Source organism: Sitophilus oryzae, unplaced genomic scaffold (assembly GCF_002938485.1).
Source record: "Sitophilus oryzae breed Bouriz unplaced genomic scaffold, Soryzae_2.0 scaffold_2009_pilon_pilon, whole genome shotgun sequence".
Lineage (NCBI taxonomy): Eukaryota > Metazoa > Arthropoda > Insecta > Coleoptera > Curculionidae > Sitophilus > Sitophilus oryzae.
The window spans coordinates 706252-715911 of NW_022146735.1; positions in this window are offsets into that span (position 1 = coordinate 706252).

Genomic DNA, 9660 nt, shown 5'->3' on the forward strand with positions numbered 1-9660 from the left:
CCACTGGGCGCCATTTTTTTTTCGATCATGCAGTATTATATACTAATTTATTATGATTATTACATCGGAATTAAAATATGGCTCTAAAAATATTTAATTGGTATTAAGAAATCGTTAATAAATAGTCTATGAATTGTATTGATAATTTAATATTATTATAAATATATAATTTAATATTATTGGTATTTCAAATGAAAAAATATTCCAACTGTATTTCTTTTTCTGGTCTCTTTAGTAATTGTCCGACCAAATTATCGCTTTTATTGCCAGTTATGATTCTTGTTTTTATGAAACGTTAATTGTGCATGTGGTTCGTTCATATGAGCGAATCATAGGAGTCGATTCAATATGAGAAATTGAATCGTGTAATTCCATTCACTAAAAAGAATCGTAATGTTCATTACTACTACATATTGCTTAAAAAAATAATGAAAATCGGCCAACTGGAACAAAATATATTAAACTTTGAAGTACATGAAAATTTTAAGTACCCGTTTTTCGTGCCCGTGGGTGTAGAATAAATTTAAATTATTATTATAACCAGCTCAAGGGCAGCTTGAATATTGTTTACGGCGATTTCGCATCCACCACGCATCGCTTAACAATCGACATTAAGTTATTTACGGCTGAATAGACTATAAAGCTAAACTACCTGTTTGTTTTATCAAGTCAAGATCGAAAGTCGTAAAAATATAAGTCGGAAATCAGAGCCGATAAAGTTATGTAAAGGCCACAAAGTCGTAAATCCTCCGATCGTCTTCCTGACCAGAGCGAAAACTATTGAAAAACACATAAAACTGTTTATCAAGCGACTTTTTACGATGCTGTCAATTTTGCCTTAGATTTGGGTTTTCTGATCAGAAATCTTTAGATTTGACTAAATATTCCCACTATATTATACAGCCTGTTTCTAATGTATAAGAAAATATTTTCAGGGGTGATCAATTACGATAAAAGAAATATACGAGAATCAGTGATGTACTAATTACTGTTATACCTGAAAATCTACAAGGTCCGGCAATAGTGCGTCGGGCATATGTACCTCCTAGAATAAAAATCTTGGGAATTTTGTTTAATTGCAAACTTAAAGTACGTACTAGAATTTATTATGTATTTCAGGAAAAATAATATTTTAACTTCTACAAGATGGTTCAAAAAAATTCATAAAAGGGAATATAAGCTAGAATTAAGTGTGCTTTGTATCTATATCTTTTGCTTCTTTTTTTGTACTTTTTACTTCTTGTTTGACAATTTAAATATGGGAATAATCCCATGACAATCCGAAGAGTTTTTGTTTATCCCTATATAAATAGGGAGTTTAAGTAATAGGTATTTACGTTAAAAAGTCGCTGATGAGGTGTTGTTTCCCCATTTTCCCCACAGTATCTGTATTTGCCGTTGTTTCTTAGCTTCAATCTACTGAGGTATTCGTTTAGCAGACGAAAGTGTCCTATTAAGTTTCCAGTTAAAAATCCCGTGACAATCCAAATACTTTTCTAACTTTATTATTTATAATATTAGATACCACGTAATCAAAAAACAAACGATTGAGAAAGGATGTGTCCAGATGATAAATTATTAAAAATAATATATAAATAAATGATGATAAACTATTAAAAATAATATAATAATAATTATATAATAATAAGATTCCTAAGTTTTTTATTCTAGGATCTACAGATGGCCCAACGCACTATTGCCGGACCCTGTATTTTATATCTTGTCTTACTTAATAATACTTCTATTTACGCAATTTCTAAAATGCGTTTGGTGTAATTAGAGAGACATTTACTTATTTAACACACTTTCTATTTTACAAAGATCCTGAATATGCCAATGACGTTGTCAAGTCTTAGAAAATGGATTACTTTAAGTCTGTCTTCTTATCAAACTGAAAATAAACAAAGGATTTTGTTAAAATGTTGCTCGTATTTTTGGCTCAAAAGAAATCACTTAGTGAGTTTATCTTTTGCATACGTCTATGATTTGAACCATGCAAGATTTGTTGGTGACAACTAATCACCGATATCTCTGAAAATCTATAAAGAGAAGAAAAATAACAAATAAAAAATTAATAGAAACAATGATGCAGTAGACTTACATAAAGAGATTTACTTAAATCAGAAACAAACTACGTATACTTTGTCAATTGATACACAGCTCATATAGACGGAGAGCTGGTTACATAAAAATCCTTATCATCGTTACGTGGCTAATTTTTCTTGTGAAGTATTCTTTTGGATAGCCATTGTAAAATGGTCATGTCTGCCAGCGCGATCCAGGGGCTTACAGCGGGGGCGGCCAATCGGAAGGGTGAAATTTTGACACTAAAAATATTATAAAGTACACGAGTTATAATTGCCAAATAGCTTTCATTTATTATTAAGAAACGTGTAAAACTGTTGACAGACATATTTCTCGTGGCTAAAAGGCTGACAGACAACGCGAAAAGTCATGTTTATTTATTTAAAAAGCCGTATGGCAAAAGGATAGACAAAAAAATCATTGCTCAATCAGCGGTAGACAGCTATAAAAAACGCGATATTACACTACAGGGTGAATCTTGAATAAGTGCAAATATTTTCATAGCTGGTAGATCTCGATAAAAGAAGCATAGGTATTTTCTTTTAACCGTTTTCCAAATAAGTCCAAAATAACCGAGTTATTCAAGTTTGAAAATTTAAAAAGAAATTGATTTATTTTTAAATAATTTTGTGAGCCACCTGTTTTTTTTCTGTACTTGTATCTATTCTTTTAGTGTTATAGCCATAGAGTAAACCGTAAGCATGGTAGGTTAAGAAATAATTATACCGTGGGTAAACTTGGCAGTGAATAAGCAGTTCTAAAAAGTTTTCTAAAATATACAGGAAAATTTAAAAATAATGCACGATTTTCAACATATTTGCGAAAAAAACTCATAGACGTGTTCCTGGGGTCGAAATATTATATCACCCTTAAAAGTATTTTCACTTATTTAATACTCACCCTGTACAAGCGTTTTCAGGAAACACTGGCCGCGTTATCAATTGAAACATAATACCTGTAAGTCTACAAGAATTTTACGGTGCAGATATCGGCTCAGAGGAAGACTCGTATGCGAGACCGGAGATCTGCAGTACGATGAGTAAGATACAAATAGTGAGACAGAATAGTAAATGTATGATATCTGTTTTGAAATACTAAACAAATTTATTTATAATATAACCGTATACATGATTTATCTATACTTAAATGGATGAGGCGGCGAGCGTTCCCTGAAAACGCTGGAGTAATACCGCGCTTTTGATAACTGTCTGCAGCTGATTTAGCCACGATATTTTTGTCTGCCCTTTTGCATACGGCTTTTAAAATAAATAAATATGATATTCCACCGATCGGCATGATTTTTTTCATTCTTCAAATTTCATTTTTTATCATTTTTAAAATTTCATGCCTCTTTTGCGTTGTCTGTCGGCATTTTAGCGACTAGAAAAATGTCTGCCAACAATTTTCCACGTTTCTTAATAATAAATAAAAGCTATTTTTGCAATTATAACTCGTGTACCTTATAATATTTTTAGTGTCAAAATTTCACCCTTGCGATTGATCGCCCCCACTTTAAGCCCCGGGATCGCGCTGGCAGACATGACTATTTCACAATAGCTACACAAATGGATACTTCACACAAAAAAATAGCCATGTAACGATGATAAAGTTTTTTATGTAGCCAGCTCTTAGACTAATACTGTTTCAGTAGAACCTACTATAAGATCGAAAAAAAAACCGCGTCAAAAAGGCTGGGCAATGACAATTGATGATAATTTTGTCAAGCCCTAGACGTAACTTGGCCCGTACTCTTCTTTGACGAAAAAATATTTTCTGGAAATAGATTTGTGTGTCTGGAAACGTTTTATCCTTTTTTAATATCTCTATAACTAGTGTTAATTTTTGACAAGTTTTATGTCAATTTTTAGTAAATGACGTCTAGAGATTGACCTCGCCAAAATTATAATCGATTATCATTTCTCAGCCTTTTTTGACGTCGTTTTTTATTCGATCATTTGGTATTATTACATTATTAAAATAGAATCCTTTCCGTATGCAATAAAAACATTTTACACAATAAACTTCGGAAATATTTGTCACTGTTTTAAATAATAAAAATAACTCTTTTTATGTTCTTCAAAAAGACAAAAACCCAGCTAAATGATAAATTATTACCCGGCGTCATAAACGATCTTTTCCACGTGCAGAATCATAAAATTCACTTACTCCCCGTCATATTATTACGCTTTAAAATGAAATTTAAAATAACGAAAAGGGTAATGGTACGTGTTAACATTTTTATCGCAATGAATTTGCATAGTTTTATTTATGGCTGGCTATGTTTCTCGTTTTGTAAAACTTTTCAGACCGGGGTCAACATTTTTGATGTAGTTCGTGTTTAATAATTTTATTTTAAAATAGATTTAATTCTGTTATTATTATTTTGAAGTATTTAGTATAAATATAGATCTTTATGATATGAGTGCTAAATTTGACATAAACAAATGTTCTGAAATATTGATTTCTTTTGACTCAGTATACAGGGTATCCCAATATTCTGTGGGCAAGTGCTTTGTTTGTCCGCTAGAGGGCATCAAACTTTAAAAAAATAAACACATTTTTTCGCATATTTTAAAAACGCTTATTCCGATTTGAGTGAGATTTGGTGTGCCCATATTTTGCTAAGTGTTTTAACATTCGACTTTCGCAAAAATTAAGAAAAAGTACGGAAAGGGTGAAATTTATCTATTGGTGGGGGTAACCCCTAGATAAATTTAATGTGAATATTTTCCAGCTCCATCGACAACCGATTTTTATTTCTTAAAATGGTCCTTCTAATATTTGCTACATTTTTTGTCTGTTGTAAAAAAAGCCCCCCGACTGTCCATTCGCTTCATGTGAAACAGCACTTAGAAACAACAAACAATTTTATTAGAAAAATTACGTAACTGTCAATACAAGTGCCATAAATTAATATTTTAGATTTTGGAAGCATACACTTATTAGTTTTTGATGATACACTCAGGCGCAACAAAAGAATGCAACAGTTAAATTTATTATTATTAAATATTAATTTTTTATTTTTAGTCCTATGTTCATGATTTTTTTTAATAAATTTTATATAAAGATATCTACTTTAATTCATAAGCTCAGTTTGTAATAAACTTAGTACTTGGTTTGTTATACAGTATCAAAATATTCATTTTTAAGACACTCTGTATACATAAATAAAATTATTTTTTTTTTAAATATTATTTGCAAAACCGGAAAGAGGGGAATCAAACGCCGAACTGATTTGTTGTTAGGTAATAGCTCTTAGACTACCATTCGACACTCATTGATGGTTTGGTTCGTAAGTTTTGTGACAAAGAATGTTATAAAAGGTAAAGTAAATGTTTTCTCATTATACAGGGTGAGTTTCCTACGATGTTCTCTATGGGTATCTCGGAAACTATTGCAGATAGAGAGTCGGTTAAACGGGGAAACAATGGCAGTTTTGTGGAGTCATAAATATGCGCCTTTCAGATTTTTGAAAAAGTTCATGGCTTACTTGATATTTCAAAAAAAAACAAATTTTTGCTATTTTAAAAATCGTCTCTGATTCCGTTATAATCTGTTTTAGAGAAAAAGTTTTCAGATCAAAGTTGTAGATAATCACATCCTTAATGAGATTGTGTCCTCCATTTTTTTCTAAAGCCTGTCATTTTTGACATATGACACAAACATATGTTTTTTTAAATGGAAACCATAGTTGGCCATGACTTCATAAAAAGCGCCATTTTTTAAGCTTTACAGCGATATAAGCTATAATATGTTTATTTTCGAAAGATTACTGAGTTATAGCCAATTCTTATCTTTCTTGGCTAATTTCACTTAGTTGGTATGGTATTTTATTCTGTTATGATTTATAACTTATAAACAGACAGAATATTTTATTAAACGGTTCTTTACAATTTACCTTACACACAATAAAACTTAAAAAACTAATATCACTACATACACTTTAAGTTAAGTTATTTTAGCAAATGTTCAAAAACCACCATCGTTTTGAGTGCATAAAATGACTTTAATAAAGTTCTTCTCTCCTAATTCATGCTTGCATGATGCATCTCTTAATTGGTAAGTTCTTTTGTAAACCTTGTTAGCCATACAGCATAAAAAATATAAATGGATTGGTCAGGTGATCGAGGAGGCCTATGCAATTAGTCCACCTCTTCCTATCCCTGAGTTTGCATAATTATGATATAAATAATTTTTAACATTTCTTTCATTATGAGGGGGAGTGTCATAATGAAAGCATTGTTGGAACCAGTCTATTTATGCGCGAGTATCTAAATTTAACTTTTCTAAAAAAACGTAAGTAATGTTAACCCGTCAACGTATCCTCGAAAATGTATGGCCAAGAAAATTGAACCAATAATCCTACACGCTTTTCTTCATTTGAAAAATTCATATTTACAATTTTTGTTTATTTTAATTTACAAAGTTTGGATGTGACAGTTTCACATTACTGAGAGCAACGACGATTGAACTTGTTCCCATGGCTAACTAAGTGAAATTTATCCAAAAAAATCCTTTATGGGTACTGCACTGCAAGTGAAATTGTTTAAAAATGATAAGAATTGGCTATAACACAGTAATTTTTCGAAAGAAGCCTATTATAGCTTATATCACTGAAAAGCTTAAAAAAGGCGCTTTTTATGAAGTCATGGCCAACTATGGTTTCCATTTAAAAAAACATATGTTTTTGTCACATGTCAAAAATTACAGGCTTTAGAAAAAAACGGAGGACACAGTCTCATTAAGGATGTGATTATCTACAACTTTTATTTGAAAACTTTTTGTCTAAAATAGATTATAATGGAATTAGGGACAATTTTTGAAATAGCAAAAATTTGTTTTTTTCGAAATATCTAGTAAATCATGAACTTTTTCAGAAATCTGAAAGGCGCATGTTTATGACCCCACAAAACTACAATTCTTTCCCCATTTAACCGACACTCTATCTTCAGTAGTTTCCGAGATACCCATAGAGAACATTGTAGGAAACTCACCCTGTATAACTAGTGTTAACTAAAGCATATAGCTTATTTTTCTGTTGTAATATTCTGTGCTAAAGATTTTCTTATATTTATTTCATCTGAGAATTATATGATATAACATGTGTATGAATTTAATGGAATCGATTTAGGCTATGAATAATTTCAGTTTAAAAGTAATCTAAATACAATAATTTACTGTCCATTCGTGCCGATATTGGTGGTTCAGTGTGAGAATAAGGACCTTGTTGAATGTACTAACACTTTTCGACCGTGAATGGATGAATATCTTATTATCTAAAGATATTTGCACCAAACCTTCAAGTTTAGGTTCTAGTTCCGTAACAACAAGGGCATTAGTACCTACGTGTGGGGATCCGTTAAACTAAAAAAACCTCTTCCGTTTTGAATGTTATAAATGTGGCATGTTTTGAATGTATGAAACTACCAACCTTTGACTGAGTACAGTTTTTGTATTATTATTATTTCTCTTTTATTAAAGTTAAGAACAGCATAGTTGGATTCTTTGGAATAGTGATTAAGATTTTCTCTACCGTGCTCTTTTACTTGTGAATTCCAGGCAGAGTTGGTTAGGTTAGGCATTCATATTTACAAATTTAGCGTTTGATTTACATAACCTATTCTCCTCAAATTTTCCAAAATATTGCTTCTATCGGGCGCATCCGAGGTAACCACAACAAAAAATATTTTTAACACAACGTAGGTTCCTTTATTTTATTAAAATAGTTTGTGATACTGTTGGCCAAAATATTACCCCTTCAACTTTGTTGAACGACCTTGGGTTGTTATACTACAACAGGATTAATCGAAGGGTCGTTTTTACATTAACTTTAAAACATTTTGTGCAGATAATTTTGTGGGCAAATTTTTCTAAAGCATTAATTTTTGGTCGGAATCATGACTCCTGAGAATCTCATCTTTGAACTCATGCTTTGGTAAATCTTTAAGAGACAAACTCAGAGACAAACAGACAAATGAACTTACCACCAGCAATGGGCAATTTTTTCAATTATCATGACTTTTTATTGTTATTTTTTATAAATAATATTTATAAAAATGCCACCAAATTTTTGGTGGCAAGTTCATTTCGGTCTTAAAAATTAACCAAAGCATGTGTTGATATGAGCCAAAAACAACATGCTCAGGAGTCATAGTTCTGACCAAAAAATAATAATTTAGTAAACATTACTTACAAAATTATTGCTGAGGGTATTTTAAAGTGAGGGTAAAAACAACCCCTTGATTAACCCTGTATAATAAGCCAAATACTAAAGTTTATAAAAAACAGAGTTAACCTATTTATATACAATTTGCTAAAAAATTCATGAAAATGGGACTAAAAATAAAAAATATAACACTTTAAATTTCACGAAAAATTTCTCCCTTTAGTGTAGTTTGTAGAAATCAACAAATAATAACAATTTATAAAATTATTCAGAATAATACGAAAATTTAGTGAACACAAATACTGAAATAAAATATAAATTCACTTTGAATGGCTGAGGCACGCATAAAAGCTAAAAAGATTTGTCATTGCTAAAACGCTTTCCCAGCCGTAAAATCCGATATTTTTTGTTCAATTTGCTCATTGTTATGTCTGACGACGAGGGGAGATGTGCCCTTTGAAATGTCAAATTACATTTGACGATTACCCTAATTTGCCTTCGAATAAAATATTACAGACAAATTATCGCGGGCGACTTTTTACAGAACGTACTTTAATTTTCAACTGTTGATGAGTTTACCTGCCACCTTTTCAATATCTAGCTAATTTTTTACATTTTTCTAAAATATTTTTTAAGTATTATTGAAAATTTTTAGTAACTGATGTCTAGAAATTAATCCGACAAAAATTAACATAGGTCGTTATATCAAAAGATTGATTGACGCCGTTTTTCTCGTTTTTGTGATATTTTTTGTTGATCGGTAATAGACATTGTTGAATTATGAAACAAAATATTTTTTTGGACTGATATTTTCTTTAATTTTAAAATTTTGATGGTGAGATTACCTTTATTTACAGCTGACGATATGTTAACATAAACCGACTAAATCAAAATTTAATTATGATTGCGTATTAAAATTATTAATAATATTTGAGTTTTCAGCCTGTGTTACCACCGACAGATTATCAAGTCTTGATAGATGTTTATTGGGGGATGTCTAGAGGAATGGTTTTGCATAAGGTTGTAGCATGGCAAGACATGCATAATATGTCTTAAACATTATTTAAAAAAAATCAAAAGTGAATTTCTTGTTTAATTTAATCATTACTATGCAAAAATAAATGTGGAGTATCTCAAGGCTCAGTTTACTAGGCCCTATTTTGTTTCTTTTTTTTTATTAACGACATTGCTAACATAATCATCAGTGGTAAAATATGTCTTTTTGCGGACGACACTAGCTTCACTTGGAGCAACAAGGACGTCACGGCACTTCATAGGATTATAACAAATGACTTAATCACCATTAAATCTTGGTGCGATTAGAACCTCCTGAGTCTCGACATTTCTAAAACTAAAGCTTTGTCGTATAAAAACTCGCTGCAGTCTTTTGTACTTAACAACACCACCAT